The sequence below is a fragment of the Balaenoptera physalus genome (assembly GCF_965194825.1).
Source record: "Balaenoptera physalus genome assembly, chromosome: 1".
Lineage (NCBI taxonomy): Eukaryota > Metazoa > Chordata > Mammalia > Artiodactyla > Balaenopteridae > Balaenoptera > Balaenoptera physalus.
In genome coordinates this window covers 22,653,196-22,677,597 of record NC_138882.1, presented here as the reverse complement: position 1 = coordinate 22,677,597, position 24,402 = coordinate 22,653,196, and the positions used below count along the sequence as shown (strand labels likewise).

At 43.5% G+C, this 24,402-nt stretch overlaps 2 long non-coding RNA genes across 3 annotated transcripts in view; one reads left to right on the top strand and one right to left on the bottom strand.

Moving 5' to 3' along the window:
* The window catches only part of LOC309644570, a 12,225-nt gene extending 10,275 nt beyond the window's left edge, over nt 1–1,950 (bottom strand). Inside the window, exon 1 of the long non-coding RNA XR_014254496.1 lies at nt 634–1,950. This is a non-coding gene — a long non-coding RNA (uncharacterized lncRNA). The remainder of the gene's footprint in view (nt 1–633) is intronic.
* The window catches only part of LOC309644556, a 49,166-nt gene that overhangs the window by 23,318 nt on the left and 1,446 nt on the right, over nt 1–24,402 (top strand). The window contains exons 2-3 of one of the 2 annotated variants that reach the window (XR_014254481.1): nt 1,950–18,021; nt 24,297–24,402. This is a non-coding gene — a long non-coding RNA (uncharacterized lncRNA). Of the gene's footprint in view, nt 1–1,949 lie in introns of both variants that reach the window. The other variant, XR_014254482.1, reaches the window with a different exon arrangement.

Genomic DNA, 24,402 nt, shown 5'->3' with positions numbered 1-24,402 from the left:
GTAGTAGTCAGGATTCTCCAGAGAAATAGAATACACACACACACACACACACACACACACACACACACACACGAGTAGGTATGTGAGTGTATGTGTGTGCGTGTTTGTGTGAGACAGAGAGAGAGTTATTTTAAGGAATTGATTCATGTGATGGCAGAGGCTAGGCAGCCTAAAATCAGCAGGGTGGGTTGGTGGGCTGGAGATGCTGAAAGACCACCCAAACGCCGTCTGCTGCAGAATTCCCTTTTCCCCGGGGGGTGGGGTGGGCTGGTCAATCTTTTTTCTCTTAAGGCCTTCAACTAATTGGATGAGATGCAACAAGATTATGGCGGGCAATCTGCTTTTCTCAAAGTTTCCTGGTTTAAATGTTAATCTCATCTGAAATATGCCATCACAGCAACATCCAACTATGACTGAGCAAATATCTGGGTACCATGATCCAGCCAAGTCGACATAAAACTATCCATCACATCCCTCCATGTTGTACAATTTCCATCTAGGAAACTTTGCCCTCATCACCCTATAATAAGCAGGCAGGGCACCATCAGGTGAGAGGGGAGCCACGCGCCTGCTCAGCTAGTGTCATTCTCCATTGAAGATGAATGTTTGCCACCAGGGATTCACTGTCTTTACCTTTCCTCGTGAACGTTAGACATTTTATCATCTCTAGCTCCTTCATTTACCAGGGGCTGGAAAGCTGATTCTGTAAATCACATAAGGACACATAGTAAGTATTTTAGGCTATGCAGGTCACATATGTCTCTCTTGCATATTCTTTTTTGTTTGTTTTACAACTTTTTAAAAATATAGAAACCACTCTTAGCTTGCTGGCCGTATAAAAATAGGACGAGGGCTGGATTAGCCCATGAGCTGTAATTTGTCAAACCTCGATTTAAACTACTAACATTCCGGGTGCATCTGATTGCTTGAAATTCCTGGACGACTTCCAATCCCTAAGTGCACTCCTCCAACTCCTTCCAAATCCAGGTGTTCAACAGAAACCTAAGTGACATCAAAGCTGCAAGGTCCGCAGGAAGCGAAGGGCTTCCTCCTCCCAGGCTCTAATGACCAGATCTCCCCCTAAAGATGGGGACGGCTTCTCCATCACGAAAGCTTTGAGCTGGGAGAGCAAAGGGCCAAGGAAGACCATGAAAGAACACCAGCTATGCCCTCCCTCCAGCCAGCTGGTTGCCCAGCACAGGCCCCTCCAGTTCTGTTGGATGCTTAGGGTCCCCAAGAGGGAGCGCTACCCCAGGTGGCCTGGAGTGTCCTGGGCAGGGAGGAGGGCAGCTGCACGGGCTTGGACAGCTGCCTGTGGCCAGAGCACACTGAGCCTGCGTGCAGCCTGGGGCCGCCCTGGGATGAACCACCTTCAGGCAGGAGGCCTGTCGGTCAGCCTCCAGGGGGCTTTTCAGGGATCAGGGTCATGGCGTTATGAAACTTGGCTTTTCCGTGTGTGTGGTGGGGTGAGGGGGGAGCTCTTTATGAACCACTTGTAGATCAGCTCAACTGCACAATCCTGTTGGGTAAAGAGTTTGTGGAAAACTGTGAGCTCTTAACACCGGCAGATGCTGTTTTAGCGTGTGCGTTCCTATCTCCTGTGAGAGTTGAATGAGAATAGAAATCGTCCTGTTTGCTGCGTCTCTAGTTTTGTGTTTGATCTGGCTGTAAAGAACTCTTTTCTCAGAAGCGGGACTTTTCATTCCTCTCCTTCCCTCCCTCCCCTCCTCCCTCCCCTCCTCCCTCCCCTCCTCCCTCCCCTCCTCCCTCCCTCCCTCTCTTTCCCCATCTATCCTTGTCTGCTATTGCACCTGCTCTGAGAGATCCCCATATTAAACCTGTCTGCAGGTAGCTCAGGGGAGGGCATGTGTAAAGCAAATATGAAAGATCTTTGTGCCTTTGTAGCTCTCTCTTCCTTACTCAAAGTATTGTTTCTGTGACACTAACAGCACAGTGAAAGCAGACCCAGGGGCCAGGCCTCTGAACGGCAGGAGAATGAAAATGGACTGGATTACTATGCAAAACCCCTTCTGGCCACAGCTCTTTCTACCGGTGGCATCTGCCCTCCAGCCCGTCCTGCTTTGTCCTCAGGAGAGCCATCTTTGGAACATCAGGAGACGCAGGCCAGGCCCTTCTCCTCATGAGGCTGGGCAGAGCTAATCAGACACCACGGGCTCTACTGTCTAAGAGTTCTCAGTCCAACGCCGAAGACTGTGACCACATGGCAAGCTCCTCCCCTGAAGGACCCACCAGAGTGAGCTGCCCCAGAACAGAGGGTCAGAAACATGCAGAAAGTGCCAACTATGAGTGTCATTTGTCTTGGAAGTTAGTGCAGAGATAATGCCTTCAAGATCTGTGACTCAATAGTGAATCCCCGTAGAATTCTCTTTACTTTATATTTTTGGGCTAATTTCCAGAAAGCATAATAAGATATTTCAGGAAAATGCACCGTGTTTATTTGAATAGCGTTTATTTCTTTATAAGTTTGCCTTTAGATTTGATTAAAAATGTATTGTCACAGCTGCTGCTGTTGGGATCATTGGAACCAAGCCTGTGAGCAACGTTCTTCACGGAGTCTGTTCTGAGTCTGCTCAGTGGTTCCAGAACTGTCCACTGAGACACCCCCTGAGGTGTGTGCATGAGGCCCTTCCTCCTGTTCCTAAATGCAGGCGTTATACTGATCATATTAGAGTCTGTACTTCAGACCTGCTTAACATAAAAAGGAAGCTTTTCAGAGTCACCCCGTTCTATTGCTTTTTCTTTGTGAAGTAGAACACTTAAGCTGGATCCTCTTTTGGTAAACCGTTCAGATCCAACTAAAGTTCAGGAGAATATTAATAGGCGCTTGGAAAACCGTAGAGTGTGTCTTCAGAATTTGCTGCGCATGGGGCTATTATTTTAATTTCAGAGTTAATGCAGGTTCTAACTCATGATAACAATGACTTTATGAAGACAGGCGCTGGATAACAAAGCTATTTTCATCCTTTACTGAATGGTTTGGAAATCATACTGCTTTAATCTCTTTTTAATATTTTTTTTTTTGTTCTCTGACTTTTTGAAAAATGTTTTATAATTCAGGAACGCAAGCCATCTCTGCATGATGGAAAGGCAGAGGAAAATGGCATTGTCATTCATGCCTGCATTCATCTGCTTTATTTCTTCATTTTTTTAGATCAGTAAAATCAGAATAACAATAATACTTTCCTTATAAGGCTGTGGGGAGAGGTCAATGAAATGACGTGTGCACAGCGTTCATTGGAGAGCGTGCCAGCAGAAGGTACTTGGTGAATCTCAGTTCTATTTTCCAGCTTCCCCGTTCACTTTCCTCCCTCCTCCATAGAGATCTCATAAGCAAATGCCACGTGCTCAGATTGTAATATATACAGGATATACAATGTTAAGGAAAACCCCAAGTAAAACAACAAAAATAATAATAATATAGTATGAAAAATATTACAATACAAATGTAGTGGGAGATCTCATGCCCTGTACTTCTGTTTCTCCCTTTCTCCTTTTCTTTTTTCTTTCTCTGATCCTGGAGTTAGTGCTGTTTCTTAGTTGGGTGAGTCAGCTTTGAGGCACTAATTGTGTCTCCCTGACACATGAAAAAGGTGGGCCTGTTGGGTCCCCCGGAGGGAGTCCAGGCATCTGTGCCAAGGAGGCTGAGTGACTTTGTCTTTGGAGAAGAAGCTGTTTTAGACCTTTTGCATTTGGAGGCTGCTGGGCTCCTGGTAATATTTAGGGAGGCCACATTGCCGGGAAAGGGGATGTCCTCTGTGTCTCAAGGCTTGGGAAGGGGAGGGTTGCCCTACCTCCTGTGGGTGGGTGTCCAGGGTGGGCAGAAGTGGGAACTGCCCAGGGTGGAGGCCTGAGCCAGCTGTGCTGGGCTCCTAGGACTGCTGGTGGGGATGGCTGGGTGTGAGGCAGGAGGAGCTGGTACCAGGGCCTAGGGAACCACAGGGAGCCCAAGGGACACCAGACAGGGAATGGTCCTCCCTCAGAAACCAAGGAGGGCTGTAACCTGGGGCAGCTGAGAGCAAAACCAAGGAAGGAACATGGGGGAGCACCAGGAGGGAGATTCTGGACTTCTCCTTAATCTGGTGTGTGGGTTTGAGCTGGTTTTGTTTATTTGTAAGAAATAGAATAGATATGAGCCTACTTGCATGCTGAATTTGCAGAGCAGTTGTACCAGTTACCCAGGCATACAGAAGGCCATGGGGACACGTTACAGCCAAGTGTCTCCTCCTGCCAATCTCTGTCACACATGGCATCCTGCCCACGACTATCACGTCTTCCTCAGACACTCATTCATTAATTTGCTCAACAAACTACAAATAAGTCACAGCTGTAGTCGCATCTCACTCCTTGTTCTAGAACCTTCCATGGCTCCCCATTGTCTACTGAAGTAAGGGCAAATCCTCCACAATCTGGCTCAGACCTACCCTTACCCTTCTAGTCTTAAATCTCCATCTCGCCTTCATGGGCTGCCCTCCCCATCAGAAGTGACAGATTCTTCTCAAATTTCCAAACATGCCCTGGGCTGTCTTTTCTGAGCCTCTCTGCTAGTGCCGTTTCTTCTGCTTGAAATGCCCTCAGCCCCGTTCCACCACTCATTACCTGTGTGCCCTCCCCCAGACTCTCTCCAAGTCCAGGTTCAATAGAAACCTAAGTGACATCAAAGCTGCAAGGTCCGCAGGAAGCGAAGGACTTCCTCCTCCCGGGCTCTAATGACCAGATCTCCCCCTAAAGATGGGGACGGCTTCTCCATCACGAAAGCTTTGAGCTGGGAGAGCAAAGGGCCAAGGAAGACCATGAGAGAGCACCAGCTATGCCCTCCCTCCAGCCAGCTGGTTGCCCAGCACAGGCCCCTCCAGTTCTGTTGGATGCTTAGGGTCCCCAAGAGGGAGCGCTACCCCAGGTGGCCTGGAGGGTCCCCCCCACCTGGGCAGGGAGGAGGGCAGCTGCACGGGCTTGGACAGCTGCCTGTGGCCAGAGCACACTGAGCCCGCGTGCAGCCTGGGGCCGCCCTGGGATGAACCACATTTGGACAGTGAGGCCTGTCAGTTGGCCTCCTGGGGGCTTTTCAGTGATCAAGGTCGTGGGGTTACCCCATGGCGGGTAGGGGTGGGGATCGGGGCATTTTATGAACCACTCTGACCTCTGGGTGGGTCTCTAACCCCTCTAAGGCTGGGATTTCTCATCGGAAAAGGAGAAGGATGTTGCCAGACAGGGTCAGCTTTCTGCTTCGTGTCCAGGCAGGGCCAGCTCAGATACCGTTGACCTTCAGGCTTTTCCTTCTCCAGCCTTGCCGTCATCACACCTCTGTCTTTGAACTGCCGCAGCATTTGGTTTGTCTCTCTTAAGGCACATGTAGCTGTAAAGTCATGTAACTGTAAACGCCTAGAGGCAGGAACTGGCCTGACACATCTTTGTATTCCCCTGCCATAGCCGAGGGACATAGTAGGAATTATTCACTCTTGGCTGATTTGAAAGCTGATAATATCGACCCACATTTATTGACGCTCTTTCCACGTGGCAAGCATTTTGCATGGCTGTCTCATGTCCCCTCACAACGCAGCCTCACGGATGTATATGTATAACTGAATCAATTTGCTGGACACCTGAAACGAACACAACATTGTAAATCAACTCTGCTCCAATATAAAGTAAAAGACGTAAATTGAAAAAACCAAAAAAACCCAAAAAAACTCCTCAAACCAAAAAACAACATAGCCTCATGGGCAGGCACTCTGGTCAGTCCCGCTGACGTCTTGGAGAAGTGACGTAACAGCCTGCAGTCACCTGAGCAAGGCGAGTGCTCAGGACTCAGCCCGGGCAGTCTGGCCTGTAGGTCAGCTAGTTCACACTCGTCAGGTCCTTCTAGGACCCACAAAGGGACCATCTTTGGTAGTTTAAGAGCAATGTTTTTCCCCCATAAGGGATTAAGATAATTACCCCAAACACCAGTGGTTCCGAGCCTTGGCTGCACATGGGAATCACCTGGGGAACTTTCTTTTTTTTGAATCAATATTTTTTTATTGAAGTACAGTTGATTTACAATGTTGTGTTAATTTCTGCTGTACAGCAAAGTGATTCAGTTATACATATATATATATACATTCTTTTTAAAATATTCTTTTCCATTATGGTTTATTGAATATAGTTCTCTGTGTTATACAGTAGGACCTTGTTGTTTATCCACTCTGTGTATAAAAGCTCACATCTACTAACCCCAGCCTCCTACTCCATCCCTCCTCCAACCCCCTCCCCCTTGGCAACCACCAGTCTGGAGAACTGGGTTTTTGATGACACCTGGTGAGGCCTGTGGAGAAAAGCCTGCAAGTGGATGTGAATCCCCCTTCATTTATTTACTTACCATGATAAACTATACATAACATAACACCTACCACTGTAACCATTTTTTAAGTGCACAGTTCAGGGGCATTAAGTACCTTCACATTGTTGTACAACCATCACCACCATCCATCTCCAGAACTTTCTCATCATCCCAAATAGAAACTCTGAACCTACTAAATGATAATTCCCAATTCTCCTCTCCTCTAGTGCCTAGTAACCACCATTCTACTGTCTGTGTCTATGAATTTCACTGTCTAGGAACCTCAACTGAGTGGAGTCATACAGTATTTGTACCTTTGTGGCTAGCTTATTTCACTGAGCACAATGTCTTCAGTGTTCATTCAGGTTGTGTCAGGTATCAGAATTTCATTCCATTTTAAGGTAAATAACATTCCACTGAATACTGTTTTTGTGGGGTTTTTTTGCCAAGCCACGAGTCTTGCGGGATATTAGTTCCCTGACAAGGGATTGAACCCCAGGCTCTCAGCAGTGAAAGCACAGAGTCCTAACCACTGGACTGCCAGGGAATTCCCCACTGAGTATTGTTTTTTTTTAATTAAATTAAATTAATTTATTTATACAGCAGGTTCTTATTAGTCATCCACTTTATACACATCAGTGTATACATGTCAATCCCAATCTCCCAATTCATCCCACCACCACCCCCCCATTAGCCCCACCAAAGAGCCCGGCTAGGCTCCAGTGTTGGGTCGCCTCAGGCCAAACAACCAACAGGGAGGGAACCCAGCCCCACCCATCAGCAGACAAGCGGATTAAAGTTTTACTGAGCTCTGCCCACCAGAGCAACAGCCAGCTCTACCCACCACCAGTCTCTCCCATCAGGAAACTTCCACAAGCCTCTTAGATAGCCTCGTCCACCAGAGGGCAGAGAGCAGAAGCAAGAAGAAATACAATCCTGCAGCCTGTGGAACAAAAACCACATTCACAGAAAGATAGACAAGATGAAAAGGCAGAGGGCTATGGACCAGATGAAGGAACAAGATAAAACCCCAGAAAAACAACTAAATGAAGTGGAGATAGACAACCTTCCAGAAAAAGAATTCAGAATAATGATAGTGAAGATGATCCAGGACCTCGGAAATGAATGGAGGCAAAGATCAAGAAGATGCAAGAAATGTTTAACAAAGACCTAGAAGAATTAAAGAACAAACAGAGATGACCAATACAATAACTGAAATGAAAACTACACTAGAAGGAATCAATAGCAGAATAACGTAGGCAGAACAGATAAGTGACCTGGAAGATGGACTGGTGGAATTCACTGCTGTGGAAGAGAATAAAGAAAAAAGAATGAAAAGAAATGAAGACAGCCCAAGAGACCTATGGGACAACATTAAATGCAACAATATTCACATTATAGGGGTCTCAGAAGGAGAAGAGAGAGAGAAAGGACCCAAGAAAATATTTGAAGAGATTATAGTCAAAAACTTCCCTAACATGGGAAAAGAAATAGCCACCCAAGTCTAGGAAACGCAGAGAGTCCCATACAGGATAAACCCAAGGAGAAACATGCTGAGTCACATAGTAATCAAACTAGCAAAAATTACAGATAAAGAAAAATTATTGAAAGCAGCAAGGGAAAAACGACAAATAACATACAAGGGAACTCCCATAAAGTTAACAGCTGATTTCTCAGCAGAAACTCTACAAGCCAGAAGGGAGTAGCATGACATATTTAAAGTGATGAAAGGGAAGAACCTACAACCAAGATTACTCTACCCGGCAATGATCTCATTCAGATTTGATGGAGAAATCAAAAGCTTTACAGACAAGCAAAAGCTAAGAGAATTCAACACCACCAAACCAGCTTTACAACAAATGCTGAAGGAACTTCTCTAAGTGGGAAACACAAGAGAAGAAAAGGACCTACAAAAACAAACCCATAACAATTAAGAAAATGGTCATAGGAACATACATATAGATAATTACCTTAAACGTGAATGGATTAAATGCTCCAACCAAAAGACACAGGCTCGCTGAATGGATACAAAAACAAGACCCATATATATGCTGTCTACAAGAGACCCACTTCAGACCTAGGGACACATACAGATTGAAAGTGAGGGGATGGAAAAAGATATCCCATGCAAATGGAAATCAAAAGAAAGCTGCAGCAGCAATATTCATATCAGATAAAATAGACTTTAAAATAAAGAATGGTACAAGAGACAAGGAAGGACACTACATAATGATCAAGGGATCAATCCAAGAAGAAGATATAACAATTATAAATATATATGCACTGAACATAGGAGCACCTCAATACATAAAGCAACTGCTAACAGCTCTAAAATAGGAAATCGACAGTAACACAATAATAGTGGGGGACTTCAACACCTCACTTACACCAATGGACAGATCATCCAAACAGAAAATTAATATGGAAACACAAGCTTTAAATGACACAATAGACCAGATAGATTTAAGTGATATTTATAAGACATTCCATCCAAAAACAGCAGATTATACTTTCTTCTCAAGTGCACACAGAACATTCTCCAGGATAAATCACATCTTGGGTCACAAATCAAGCCTCAGTAAATTTAAGAAAATTGAAATCATATCAAGCATCTTTTCTGACCACAACGCTATGAGATTAGAAATCAATTACAGGGGAAAAAAACGTAAAAAACACTAACACATAGAGGCTAAACAATACATTCTAAATAACCAAGAGATCACTGAAGAAATCAAAGAGGAAAGCAAAAAATACCTAGAGACAAATGACAATGAAAACACGATGATCCAAAACCTATGAGATGCAGTTCTAAGCAGTTCTAAGAGGGAAGTTTATAGCAATACAAGGTTACCTCAAGAAACAAGAAAAATCTCAAATAAACAATCTAACCTTACACCTAAAGAAACTAGAGAAAGAAGAACAAACAAAACCTAAAGTTAGCAGAAGGAAAGAAATCATAAAGAACAGAGCAGAAATAAATGAAATAGAAACAAAGAAAACAGTAACAAAGATCAATAAAACTAAAAGCTGGTTCTTTGAGAAGATAAACAAAATTGATAAACCATTAGCCAGACTCATCAAGAAAAAGAGGGAGAGGACTTAAATCAATAAAATTAGAAATGAAAAAGGAGAAGTTACAACACACACTGCAGAAATACAAAGCATCCTAAGAGACTACTACAAGCAACTCTATGCCAATAAAATGGACAACCTGGAAGAAATGGCCAAATTCTTAGAAAGGTATAACCTTCCAAGACTGAACCAGGAAGAAATAGAAAATATGAAGAGACAATCACAAGTAATGAAATTGAAACTGTGATTAAAAATATTCCAGCAAACAAAAGTCCAGGACCAGATGGCTTCACAGGTGAATTCTCTCAAACATTTAGAGAACTGCTACCACCCATTCTTCTCAAACTCTTCCAAAACATTGCAGAGGAAGGAACACTCCCAAACTCATTCTACGAGGCCACAATCATCCTGATACCAAAACCAGACAAAGATACTACAAAAAAAGAAAATTACAGACCAATATCACTGATAAATATAGATGCAAAAATCCTCAACAAAATACTAGCAAACAGAATCCAACAACACATTAAAAGGATCATATACCATGATCAAGTGGGATTTATCCCAGGGATGCAAGGATTCTTCAATATACGCAAATCAATCAATGTGATACACCATATTAACAAATTGAAGAATAAAAACCATATGATCATCTCAATAGATGCAGAAAAAGCGTATGACAAAATTCAACACCCATTTATGATAAAAACTCTCCAGAAAGTGGGCATAGAGGGAACCTACCTCAACATAATAAAGGCCATATACGACAAACCCACAGCAAACATTATTCTCAATGGTGAAAAACTGAAAGCATTTCCTCTAAGATCAGGAACAAGACAAGGATGTCCACTCTTGCCACTTTTATTCAACACAGTTTTGGAAGTCCTAGCCATAGCAATCAGAGAAGAAAAAGAAATAAAAGGAATCCAAATTGGAAAAGAAGAAGTAAAACTGTCACTGTTTGCAGATGACATGATACTATACATAGAAAATCCTAAAGATGCCACCAGAAAACTACTAGAGCTAATCAATGATTTTGGTAAAGTTGCAGGATACAAAATTAATGCACAGAAATCTCTTGCATTCCTATACACTAATGATGAAAAATCTGAAAGAGAAATTAAGGAAACACTCCCACTTACCACTGCAACAAAAAGAATACAATACCTAGGAATAAACCTACCAGGGAGACAAAAGACCTGTATGCAGAAAACTATAAGACACTGATGAAAGAAATTAAAGATGATACCAACAGATGGAGAGATATACCATGTTCTTGGATTGGAAGAACCAGCATTGTGAAAATGACTATACTACCCAAAGCAATCTACAGATTCAATGCAATCCTTATTAAATTACCAATGGCATTTTTTACAGAACTACAACAAAAAAATCTTAAAATTTGTATGGAGACACAAAAGACCCCGAATAGCCAAAGCAGTCTGGAGGGGAAAAAACGGAGCTGGAGGAATCAGACTCCCTGATTTCAGACTATACTACAAAGCTACATTAATCAAGACAATATGGTACTGGCACAAAAACAGAAATATAGATCAATGGAACAGGATAGAAAACCCAGAGATAAACCCACGCACCTATGGTCAACTAATCTATGACAAAGGAGGCAAGGATATACAATGGAGAAAAGACAGTCTCTTCAATAAGTGGTGCTGGGAAAACTGGACAGCTACATTTAAAAGAATGAAATTAGAACACTCCCTAATACCATCCACAAAAATAAACTCAAAATGGATTAGAGACCTAAATGTAAGACTGGACACTATAAAACTCTTAGAGGAAAACATAGGAAGAACACCCTTTGACATAAATCACAGCACGATCTTTTTTGATCCACCTCCTAGAGTAATGGAAATAAAAATGAAAATAAACAAATGGGACCTAATGAAACTTAAAAGCTTTTGCACAGCAAAGGAAACTGCAAACAAGACATAAAGACAACCCTCAGAATGGGAGAAAATATTTGCAAACGAATCAATGAACATAGGATTAATCTCCAAAATATACAAACAGCTCATGCAGCTCAATATTAAAAAAACAAACCACCCAATCCAAAAATGGGCAGAAAACCTAAACAGACATTTCTCCAAAGAAGACATACAGATGGCCAAGAAGCACATGAAAAGCTGCTCAACATCACTAATTATTAGAGAAATGCAAATCAAAATAACAATGAGGTATCACCTCACACCAATTAGAATGGGCATTATCTGAAAATCTACAAACAACGAATGCTGGAGAGGGTGTAGAGAAAAGGGAACCCTCTTGCACTGTTGGTGGGAATGTAAATTGATACAGCCACTATGGAGAACAGTATTGAGGTTCCTTAAAAAACTAAAAATAGAATTACCATATGACCCAGCAATCCCACTACTGGGTATATACCCAGAGAAAACCATAATTCAAAAAGACACATGCACCCCAATGTTCATTGCAGCACTGTTTACAATAGCCAGGTCATGGAAGCAACCTAAATGCCCATCAACAGACGAATGGATAAAGAAGTTGTGGTACATATATACAATGGAATATTACTCAGCCATAAAAATGAACCAAACTGAGTCATTTGTAGAGACGTTGATGAATCTAGAGGGTGTCATACAGAGTGAAGCTAAGTCAGAAAGAGGAAAACAAATATCGTTTATTAACACACATATGTGGAACCTAGAAAAATGGTACAGATGAACCAGTTTGCAGGGCAGAAATTGAGACACATATGTAGAGAACAAACGTATGGCCACCAAGAGGGGAAAGCGGCAGTAGGGGGGTGGTGGTGGTGTGGTGAATTGGGAGATTGGGATTGACATATATACCCTAATATGTGTAAAATGGATAACTAATAAGAACCTGCAGTATAAAAAAATAAATAAAATAAAATTCAAAAATTAAAAAAAAACAAATGTGTATAGTATATTTCCATCTTGTTTGCAAATATAAGTATGTCTACATGGATATATAGAAGGAGAAAGAAATTGAAGGAGTGCGAGTACGTTCGGAAGGATAAATAGTAAATCTTCATAGGGTTAGTTCTCAGTGTTGAGGTTAAGGATTATTTTGATTTGCTTTTTCATTTATCTGCCTTTTCTAAGTTTTTCTACAATGAGCATTGTTACTATGTAATGTGCCATTAAAATTAAAAATTGATAAACTTGTAAACCAATGTTAATAACAGCATTATTCACAATAGCAAAAGATGGAAACAACTCAAATGTCTAACCACAGATGAATGGAAAAAATGTGGTATATCCATACAATGGAATACTATTCAGCCTGAAAAAGGAGTGAAATTCTGACACATGCTGCAACATGGGTCATCCTTGAAGACATTATGCTAAATGAAATAGGCCAGACACGAAAGGACAAATATTGTATGATTCCACTGATACGAGGTACCTAGAGTCATCAAAAACATAGACACAGAAAACAGAATGGTGGTTGCCAGAGGCTGGGGGAGAAGGGAATGGGGAGTTATTGTTTAATGGGTATAAAGGTTTCCGTTGAAATGATGGAAAAGTTTTGGAGATAGATGGAGGTGACGGTTGTACAACAATGTGAATACTTAATTCCACAAAATTGTGTACTTAAAATGGTTAAAATGGGAGATTTCACGTTTGTGTATATTTCACCCATAAATAAATAATAAAATGATAAAACAAAATGAGGGGGCTCTTCTAGGTGCTTCCCAATGGCCCTTCCAGGTCTAACTCCACACCTCGCTCCACTTCTGACCTTGGTGTCGGTCTTAGGAGAGGATGAAGAGGAGCAGCCAACTCACATCCTCTGGCACCTGGTAGGTGGCAGGCAGGATTCCCCGAAGCCCACTCTCGTTATCAGAGAGACAGGGCCTTGGGTCCCTCCAGGAAGCCGTGGCTCTGGCTGCCTAGTGAAGAGACCTGGGAGCTGGCACAGAAGTGAGGAACGCTGTTTTCACAAGGCTAATTAACCAAATGTGTTTTCCTTGCATGTGTCTGTGTTTTCACATTAGGCTTTTCGGCAAAGAGGATATTACAGCTAATTAGACTCACAGCTTTGGACAGAGCTCTGAGTAACCGATAAGTTATCTCTTATGGAAGCATACTAGTTAGCACTGCTATCCTTTACCTGAAGTCGCACGTCTCTGCAGCCCACCAGACACCAAGCCTCCAGAGTCAGAAGATTTGCAGAGTCCACTGGAGACATAATTCTAGAAACATTTCTTCCTGCCTCAGAAAGACATAATAAGGCTCAAGTCAAGCTAACCCCACACTGCGCTCCATCACAAGCCCTCTTCCTCAGTCAGACCAGATTGCTTACTACCCTCATCTATGCCTGGCTTCCCCTTCCCTGCCTGATCTCATTGTAGGAGACCCTTCCTGGGGGCCTTCCCAGCCCGCCTGAAACGGTGTCTTCAACCCTGAACAATACATCCAAGGGTGGGCCACTATAGCCATGTTTCTAAGCGGCCCTGCTATTCCCGGCCACAGCTGATTGGCCTTGGGGTAGACATTGACCCAGAAAAAGCCATTCCAGAGGCAAGGCTGAGTCAGATTCTCTCTCCAGGGAATCTGAAATAGAAACATGGAAAAAATGGTTCAGTTAGCTTCAGAGTTCTTTTGGTGTAAGCCAACAGAATCTAGCCCTGGCTCATTTAAGAGAGATTTAGCAATAATAATAATTCCATTTGACGCAGCAATGAGAGGAATTGGGATCGATTCAGACCTAGAGCAGCTCCAGTGGCTCCAGTCATCGTGTCTCTCTTTTCTTAAGTTCAGATTTGCAGGAGAAACTGGCCAGCTCAGCTTGGGTCAGAGGTCTACTATGGGGACAATCAGTAGGGCAGAGGCAAGATCGCAGGGGCAGAAAAAGTTATGGGAGGCTCACCTCTGAGTTTTAAGGGTCTTCCTAGAGAAGGGGGCACTTTGTGGGCCAGATAATCCCTTGAGAGGTATGTATGGAGGCAGCCATGATGGAGATGGAGAGCAGGAAGGCTGTCTGCCGACAGAGAGAGGAATGACCCCGGTGTAGGGAGAGAAGCAAATGCAGGAGAGGAGGTGGAGGTGGGGATGGGGAAGATGAGGAAGAAGGTGTCCCTCACATATGAAGTTCTGGGGCGTTGCTCCAACCCACATCTTTAAGCCCCACTCTCTGTGGCCACCATCTCAGTGACTCAACTCTTTTTGTTTTTAATTTTTTATTTTATATTGGAGTATAGTTGATTTACAATGTTGTGTTAGTTTCAGGTGTACAGCAAAGTGATTTAGTTAAACATATTCATATATCTATTCTTTTTCAGATTTATTTCCTATATAGGTTATTACAGAACAACTCTTGATAAAACCATTCTGTACCTGTTATTTGATCACTTCCCTCTTGAGAAGACTTAGCTGCCTGTGAGTCTGGAGGCATTTGAGAGTCCTGGGCAGAGAGAAGGATTTGCTCTTATCTGACCACAACCATTTGCCTGGCTGTGCAGGCGAGGGCTGTTATGCTGAAACTTGATTCTAAAGATGACTGTATCCGTGCCTGCCTGCCACTGCCCCTCAGCTTCATCAGCCTCCCGGAAACTGAACAGGAAGAACTCTCTGTGCCCCTATCAAGATGAGTGAGGCTTGGCACTTCTGCTGGGAGCTGTCGACTTTCCATTCCAAGTCTTACGAGCCAGACCGATGTTCCTCCAGGGAGCAAGGTCCTGAGAGCTCCAAATACTAAGTACACAGCTGCTGCCTCTGGGTTGAAAGGACAAAGCTGTTCCATGTACTTCTCAGCATTTCTTATTATCGTGCCAGTTTCTGGCTTACAGGGCATGTCACTCAAATTCTTTGCCAGCCGCTTGCCACTGTGACACCTTTGAAAGAATGGTGCCCAGGAGTAATCTAACAGGGAGCACCTCAGGGCAGTGGGCCCTCTGTGTTTGGGGCACAGAATGAAGGTTGGACGTGGGCCACACCTTGGGAGGGACAGTCACACAGAGGAGGGGAGAGGGTGTGATGAATGACAAGTACACGTCAGGGAATGTGTAACTGGCTTGGAAGGTAGATTCAGTGAGTCTAGGGAAACTCCCAGGTGTGAGTGTTTGCTTAAAAGCCTAAGGCTGTGTCTTGAAGGCGGGGACAGCTGCGGCTTGGTGGACGAGACGAAGTTCACATGCAGGTAATAGACGTGGAGAAGATCCAGGTATGGACGACAGTGGGCCCTAGGAGTCCTGCACAGAGTACACTGCGACAGGTGAGGGCTGGTTTCCAGGAAGCTGTCAAGAGGGTCATTTTGAGGAAACACAGCTTAGAGCAAGGATTCAGAGCTGGGGATGGAGAGACAAGGTGAAATTCACATGATGCAACTGACCATTCGCAGAAAGAAAGATAGGCAGTTGGCCAAGGTCAGTCACCGGGTTCCCTGCTGTGTCAGGGCCAGCGGGCTCTCCAGGCCCCTCACTGAGTATTAATTCGCTTCAGGACATCAGTGAGAGGTCCACGCCTGAGATGGGGGTAGAGCCAGGGTCTGGGTGAGGTTTAGGAGTAATCTACAGAAGGTGAAGCTCAGGGAGGTACGGAAGAGAGGAAGGAATGGGAGAGCTGGGGTTCTAAGCCAGTGTCAGGATGCTGATGTTCAGGCATCCCTCCTTTGGAAATTGTCTTCTCTGTCCACTCGGTAACAGTGATGGACCCCCAGCAGTCATTTTTGTACCTAATGACCCTGCTCACTGGCCCCACTGATTGTCTCAGAAGTGGGCAACTCCAACCTGGGCTGGAAGAAGTCCTTCCATGGTCATTTGGGTTGGAAACTAAGGGATTCCAGCCTTCATCTGGGTCACTTCCTTGAATAGTTTATGTCAACACTAGGGAGTATGGGCAGTGTTTTCTACAGGCGGCTGCACAGCGAAGAAAGTTACTTTGCAGAGAGAGGGAGAGAAAAAGGAGCAAGTACGCAGATAAGGGCAGAGCAGGAGGAGAGAAGCAGAGCCACTTTCCTTTCTTGTTCTGAACTATTTCTGAGGCTTGGGACACCTGTGGCCTTGGTTCCCCTGAGATCCCTCTAGAATATCCTGCATTCATTTTTTCTTGCACCAAATAACATTTATAAAGCAAAAATTACAGAAGGTACAAAGATCAACAGAAATATTTAAAATAATGGGGCTCAGCTCATGGTAGCTCAACTAGACAGAATACATTTTTTCTTCATTTTAAAAATCTTTTTTGGACTTAAACTTCTTTTTTTAAATTGAAGTATAGTTAATTCACAATGCTGTGTTAATTTCAGGTGTATAGCAAAGTGAATCAGATATATGTATATATGTATATTTTTTTTCAGGTTCTTTTCCCTTATAGGTTATTACAAAATATTGAGTATAGTTTCCTGTGCTATATAGTAGGTCCTTGTTGGTTATCTATTTTATATGCAGTAGTTTGTATATGTTAATCCCAAACTCCTAACTTATCCCTCCCCCACTCCTTTCCCTTTTGGTAACCATAAGTTTGTTTTCTATGTCTGGGTCTATTTCTGTTTTGTACATAAGTTCATTTGTATATATTTTTTTAGATTCCACACATAAATGATATCATATGACATTTGTGTTTCTCTGTCTGGCTTACTTCACTTAGTCTGATAATCTCTAGGTCCACCCATGTTGCTGCAAATGGCATTATTTCACTCTTTTTTATGGCTGAGTGGTATTCCATTATATACAATGGAATACTACTGTATACATGTACCACATCTTTATCCATTCATCTATTGAGGGATATTTAGGTTGCTTCCATTTCTTGGCTATTGTAAATAGTGCTGCAATGAACATAGGGGTGCATGTACCTTTTCGAAATATATAACTGGAGAAAACTAGAATATCCCGCATTCTTAACAGGGGTGATATTGCCCTTAAGGAGGCAAAATTAGTTCTTGGGGGGCAAAAAATCCTTTGATATTACAATGATTTGTGGCCCTCCAAAGCCCATAGTACATAAACAGATACAGAATATATCTGCAGTACTAAAATTTTATGGGGTTAGGGGACCTGATTTCCACACAGAGATCTCTGAAACAGTTCCTGAGAGTGGATGATTTAATAAAAAAAAAAAGGTCGAGAAACAGGGCTCTAAACTTTGGAATGAATCCCCCCTGCCACCTCTTTGTTACTCAAGCCGGCTCTTGGGACTTTGAGTCACAGTAGCATTAACTGAACCAGCCATCCTTGGTGCAGTCCCTCTGGAGGGCTGGGGGGAAGAGGAGCTGTGGGGAACAGGCTAGCTGAGGGATCCCGAGAGCATGGAGACCCCTTAGGGTGACCAGCATCAGACTAGGGCCGGGACCAGGGCAGGACGCTCACAGGGCCACTGGCATAGGAGGAGTGAAGCCGTGGATTTGGCCGAGTTGTTCATGAGCAGCAGTTGTCAGAGCAGTTCCAGGAAAAGAGGGACGTGGCCTCTGATGCCCTCCTGTTCTCACGGTCACTCCCGACTCAGCTTTGCCTGCTTGTATCACATGATCATGCTGCAAGGTCACTTTGAGTCCTGGCTGGAGCTAGGCAGTGCTGGCTTGGAAGCCCCTGGGGCACAAAGTAGAGATGCAACCCAGCCCAGCCTAGGCCAGATGGGCCCATGAGGACCCCAGATGTCATTCAGGTAGGTGTTGGCACCAGGACCTGTTTTGTATTTTTTAAACAGCTGTATTGAGATATCATTAACATACCATACGTTTCACCTATTTAAAGTATGCAGTTTGATGGTTTTTAGTATATTCACAGAGTTGTGCAATCATCATCATGGTTTTAGAACATATTTAGAAAATTTTAGAACATTTTTATCACCTAAAAAAGAAACCCTGTACCATTTAGCTATCACCTCTTATCCCCTCATCCCCTTCCCAGCCCCAGGCAACCACTAATCTGCTTTCTTTTCTTTTTTTTTTTTAAAGATTTTTTTTGATGTGGACCATTTTTAAAGTCTTTATTGAATTTGTTACAATATTGCTTCTGTTTTATGTCTTTGGTTTTTTTGGCCATGAGGCATGTGGAATCTTAGCTCCCTGACCAGGGATCGAACCCATACCCCCTGCATTGGAAGGCAAAGTCTTAGCCACTGGACTGCCAGGGAAGTCCTGTAATCTGCTTTCTATCTCTACACATTTCTCTATTCTGGACTTTCAGGCAAATGGAATCATATAATATGTGGTATTTTGTGTCTGGCTTCTTTCACTCAGCACAACGTTTTCAAGGTTTATCCAAGTTATAATAGGTATCAGTACTTCACTCCTTTTTATGGCTGAATAATATTCCATTATATGGATATACCACATTTTTTAATCCATTCATCACTTGATGGACATTTGGGTTGCTTCTACTTTTTGCCTATTATGAATAATGCTGCTATAAACATTCGTATACAGGTTTTTATGTGGACATATGTTTAATTTCACTTGAGTATATATCTAGGAGTGAAATTGCTTAGTCAAATGGTAACCTATGTTCGTTTGAGAAATTTACAGACTGTTTTTCAAAGTGGCTGCACCATCTTTCACTCCCAGCAGCAGTGTATGAGAGCTCCAATTTCTTCATATCCTCACCCACACTTGTTATTACCTGAATTTTTGATTCTAGCCCTCTTAGTGGGTATGAGATGCTATCACCCTATGGTTTTGAACCAGTGCCCAGTTTTGCAGGTGGGAGATGGTGGCAGGAAGAACTGAGCAAACCAAAGTACTTGGAAGTGGGCGGGCAGTGACTGTGACATATTCCCAAGTGACCAGTCTGCTGTGGGCAGGACCCAAGCCACGGGCAGAGGAGATAGGAAATTGAGTCACTTCTCCAGTAGAGATGGAAGGGATCTGGGGCACCAGTGAGGTGGGCTAGAGATCAGGCCAGACTTTAGAATCAGCAGAGAATCAGACCTGCTTAGGGAAACTGAGGCAGAAGCTCTGTCGAGTGGATAGCAAACAGCATATAGATCACCCCTCCCTACTCCTGCTCACATGGTAGACATCATTAATCGATTGCATCATTCTTTCCTGCTAAGCCCAGAAATAACCTCAACACATCATTCGAGGCTGCCACTCCCAGTGGATACGGGTTGGCATAAGATACTTGTATCTTATCTAGGGTACTTGCTATCTGTAGACTAGGCCCACCCAGGGAATAAGGAGGGGGAGGTCATGACTCAGGAAGCATTCAGGCTTGGGGCTGGAGTCTGAGGGAGCAGGGCTATTGCTGGAGCCCACTGTGGATGGGGTAAGTGGCCAGTGGACTCCCTGCCCTAGTCAGTAGAGCTGAGCAGGGGTGGGGGACAAGCAGAGGTTGAAACAGACTGCCCTCTCCAATGCCTAAGGATGAACAGGAGGAAGCTGGTCATATGATAATCAGAGGGCATGATGGTCCTACCAGGAAGCACTGCTGGTCTCATGGGGCCATCGGACCTAAGGAGAGAGCTCGGTATATAGGAGGCTAGTGGGTGTGTCACTGGGCAGTAAGGGGCACCAGTCAGGACAGGAGCTCAGCAGACCCCAGGGCCAGACATCTCCGGCAATGCAGAGCCAGAGAAGACAGACAGACTAGGGCAAGCACAGGTGTCTGGAGTGTGGTTCCTGGGTTCAGTGGTGGGCCAGGCAGTTCAGGCACAGAGTTCAAATGTCAGCTGAGCTGGTTTGTAAAGGGCAAGTGCCAGAAGTAAGTCTGGATGAGGCCAGGAAATCAGAGAATGGGAAGTGGGAGAAGAGGGGCTGCTGCAGGCTGCTGACGAACAGAAAGAGGGGCGCCCACAGCAGCACCAGGCGAGGAGGCTGGAGGGTCCTGCCAGCCTCAATCGGGAGTAAGGGGGGTATCAGGGATGGTGAGCAATGAGGAGCGCTGGGCTGGGGAGGGACAGTGCACAAGGGATGTACGAGCAATGCCTGAGAGAGAAACCCAGCTAGTTTAGGGGCAAGAAAGTTCCAGCAGAGAGAAGAAAGTTTCACAAACACAAAATGTCAATAGCTATCAAATCACAAGCAGAGGTTGACCATTTCGCCAGTCTCTTAATTCACAAAGCAAATTTCTGACCAGAAAAGGTCAGGTATGAGGCATATTATATGCTCAGAGCTGGCATCCTTGGAACAACGGATGAGGAGCTGGAATCTCCAGGTCTTTGAGTTGAAAGGGCCATTGGAGAAAGGATTTGGGGAGCAGCTACTGTATTTTCAGTATCATTTTTTTCCCCTTTGGGTGATCCTATGTTGCACACAAGAGTGTATTTGATTGATTTTCCACAAATCCTTTAATAGGACTCACTGGACCCAAACACAATAAGGATTTTGCTTGCTATATTGCAGTCTTTCTTATCTGAAAAATAATGTTTCAAGAAGCAAAACTAGAATCTGGAATTTATATCTTTATTTATTCATCTATCCAGCAAACATTAACTGAATTACCAGCCAGGAATCTTCAAGGAGACCCTGCCCTCCAGTAAATAGCAATTTTTTCTGCACTCAAGTTCTGAACTAACTGAAAAATAGGACAAACAATAAGGCAGATGGAGACCAAAATATCACAGTTAGTACTGATTGGTTGAAAGATGTAGCTAGGAGTAAGAGCAAATGGGCTTGTTAACTGAATCTTCAAATTAGATAAATTGACCCAGTTATGGAAGTGCTGGGTACCCCAGGCCTCCTCCCCACAAGGCCAGGGCTGGTGCCAGTATTGGTGAGCAGCCCGGGTCCCAAGAGGAAAAAGGAAGGAGCTGAGTCAACGTCAATATGCCCAGTTTATTCTTTTCAATACCTCTAATCAGATAAAGTCACATCTCCTGCCCAGGGTGAAGCCAGTTAGGGGAGAGAGGACAGTGGCAGGAGTTCACACCTCCACATGGGAGATACCTACATGAATAGGTAAAAATTGTTTCCCCCTAGGCATTCCAGGGGATGGAAATAACATTAAAAATGGTTAGCACTAACTGAATAATTAACATATGCTAGGCATTATTCCAAGCTCTTTTATGTCTATTACTTAATTTAGTCTTTAAAACAATCTCATAGAAATGCAAATCAAAACTACAATGAGGCACTGCCTCACGCTGGTCAGAATGGCCATCATTAAAAAGTCTACAAATAACAAACACTAGAGAGGGTGTGGAGCAAAGGAAACCCTACTACACTGTTGGAGGGAATATAAATTGGTGCAGCCACTATGGAAAACAGTATGGAGGTTCCTCAAAAAACTAAAAATAGAGTTGCCATATGATCCAGCAATCCCACTCCTGGGCATATATCAGGACTGGCAAAATTATAACTCAAAAAGATACATGCACCCCTATGTTCATAGTAGCACTATTCACAATAGCCAAGACATGGAAGCAACCTAAATATCCACCCACAGATGAATGGATAAAGAAGATGTGCTATATATATACAATGGAATATTACTCAGCCATAAAAAAGGGAAATAATGCCATTTGCAGCAACATGGATAGACCAGGAGATCATCATACTAAGTAAAGTCAGTCAGACAGAGAAAGACAAATACCATGTTATCACTTATGTGGGGAATCTAAAATATGACACAAATGAACTTATCTATGAAACAGAAACAGACTCACAGACAAAGAGGACAGATTTGTGGTTGCCAAGAGGGAAGGGTTATGGGGGAGGGTGGATTGGAAGTTTGGGATTAGCAGATGCAAACTATTATACATATGTATAACTGAATCACTTTGCCGTACACCAGAAACTAACACAACATTGTAAATCAAATATACATTAATAAAATACATTTTTAAAAAACCTCATAGGGTACACACTTTCATTGTCCCCATTTTACAGATGAGCCACTGAGGTGCAGAAGGGGTAAGGAACCCACCCAAGGCTACACAGCTTGAAGGAGTTAGAAGTGTGATTTCATTGTAGGCAGCCTGACAGCAAAGGCCGCACTCAACCTCTAATACTGAAGACACAGGTCTTGCCTCAAGATGGTGGGGAGATAATGCTGGTTCCTAAAGAGCTGTAACATCAGCTGGAGGGTGAGAAGTGCAGATAAAGGGCTACACATATTCAGAGAAGGAAGAGATGCTATCGCCGTAGTGGTCCAGGAGGTCCTTATTATCCAAGGATAATGGGTTCTAAGCAAAGCCTGTTGAAATAGGGCATTAACTAGTAACTAGTGTGAACAGTTTGGGACTTTGTCTTGAGGGAAATCAAATTAAAAATTATGAAAAAATAAAATTATCTTTGCTGTAACACAATTTAAGTTATAATTACAACTTTTCACTAAATTTTAGGATGTATGAAAACTGAATCCAGGGTTGATTATAGAATTTTTTGCATCATTATCAGACAAAACTGTATGACAGCATAAGACAACCTTCTTCACTTCTCTTTCCACTTTCCTGGACTAATCAAAAAGGTGGTCTTTTCTCCCAAAATGTTTGAGGGCTTTATTAATTTTCCAAAGGCCTGTCCTAATTGTTTGGTGTTCAGATCATTGTTTCCTAAGGCCCGTTCGAAGGTATCACCCTCTTTGATATTCTCTTCTTCAGTTGTACGTGTCAATGACTTAGCACAAAATTAGACACTTCTCCAACATCACTTTCATTGACTTCATGAAATTCACATCTTTCCCAAGAGTCCTCATTTAACTTTGCCATCAATTTGAATTGTGTGTGCATTATAGTGTGGATGTTTACAACAGGTCTCTTCGGGGAAAGACTGAAGGACAAAGCCTGGGCCAAGCAAGTCCTTGTAGTTAATCAAGGTCAAACAGGGTTACTTTTACTAGGGGTCAGTTCCTTAGGCACTATCTGCAAGAGAAGACACCTTTTATTTCCCCAAGCAACAAGGACCTGTGGGACACAGATATGAACACGGATCCCCTATATATGGAAAGGGCTTAAAGAGGAGATGGCATTCGTGCTGCATTTTAGGGAGCAAAGGAATTGGACACGCAGAGACCAGGGAACAGGGCCTTTGAACTGGCATCAGCAGAGGCAGAGATGGTTCATACAACCTGTGTATCAGGAACAGGAAGTAGATCTGAAGGTGAATGTATGAGAATGATGAAGATGATGTTGGGAAAGCTAGGTCTGGAGCCAGATCATGGAGGACTTAGAAGAATGGACTTTATTTTATAGGCAATGGGGAGCCCCTGATAGCTTTAGATCCTGAGCTCAGAATGGAGTTTGGCACATACTAGAAGTTTAAGAAAAATGTTGAAAAAAGCTGATATTAGGGATGATGGTTGTTGAATGACAGCACACACCAGTATAACAAAACCTGGATGTCAAAATTACCGATGTACTAGTCCTAGCTAACTAGGGCTTGCTTACTTAAATGTTTGATAGAAACAAAAGACAAGGGACTTCCCTGGTGGTCCAGTGGTAAAGAATCCGCCTTCCAATGCAGGGCACGTGGGTTTGATCCCTGGTAGGGGAACTAAGATCCCACATGCCGTGGGGCTACTGAGCCCGCGTGCCACAAGCTACAGAGCCCACGTGCTCTGGAGCCCGCGTGCCACAACTAGAGAGAGAAAACCCACACGCCACAACTAGAGAGAAGCCTGCGCACCACAACAAAGAGCCTGCGTGCCACAACTAAGACCCGACGCAGCCAAAAATAAAATAAATAAATAAATTTAAAAAATTTGAGAAACAAACGAGAAAAACAAAAGACGATCCCCTTCGGGGTTTCTCGTGATGGGATTTTAGTTTCATACTGGAAATTGTTCTTTTTAGAAGGGACTTTGGTACTTGACTTGCAGATAGAGGAGCTATTTTTAATCTAAGACTTAAATTGAATTCAGCCACTGTACATCCCAACTGTGTTTTTGAAACTGTTACTATAGAGCGTGAACTTTTGACCTCTCTGGTTATATGGAAGATGAAAACAGTGCAGGAGACTTGCTTCCAGATCTAACTGAAACCATCTGTGTTCCAAATTCTAGTTCTTACTGATCTTTTGGGAACAGCACCCAAGTAGAAGCTCCATGTTTGGTTGAGCCTGTGCCTGCCTGCGTGTGCCCACGGATGCCCATGATCTCGTGCCCATAG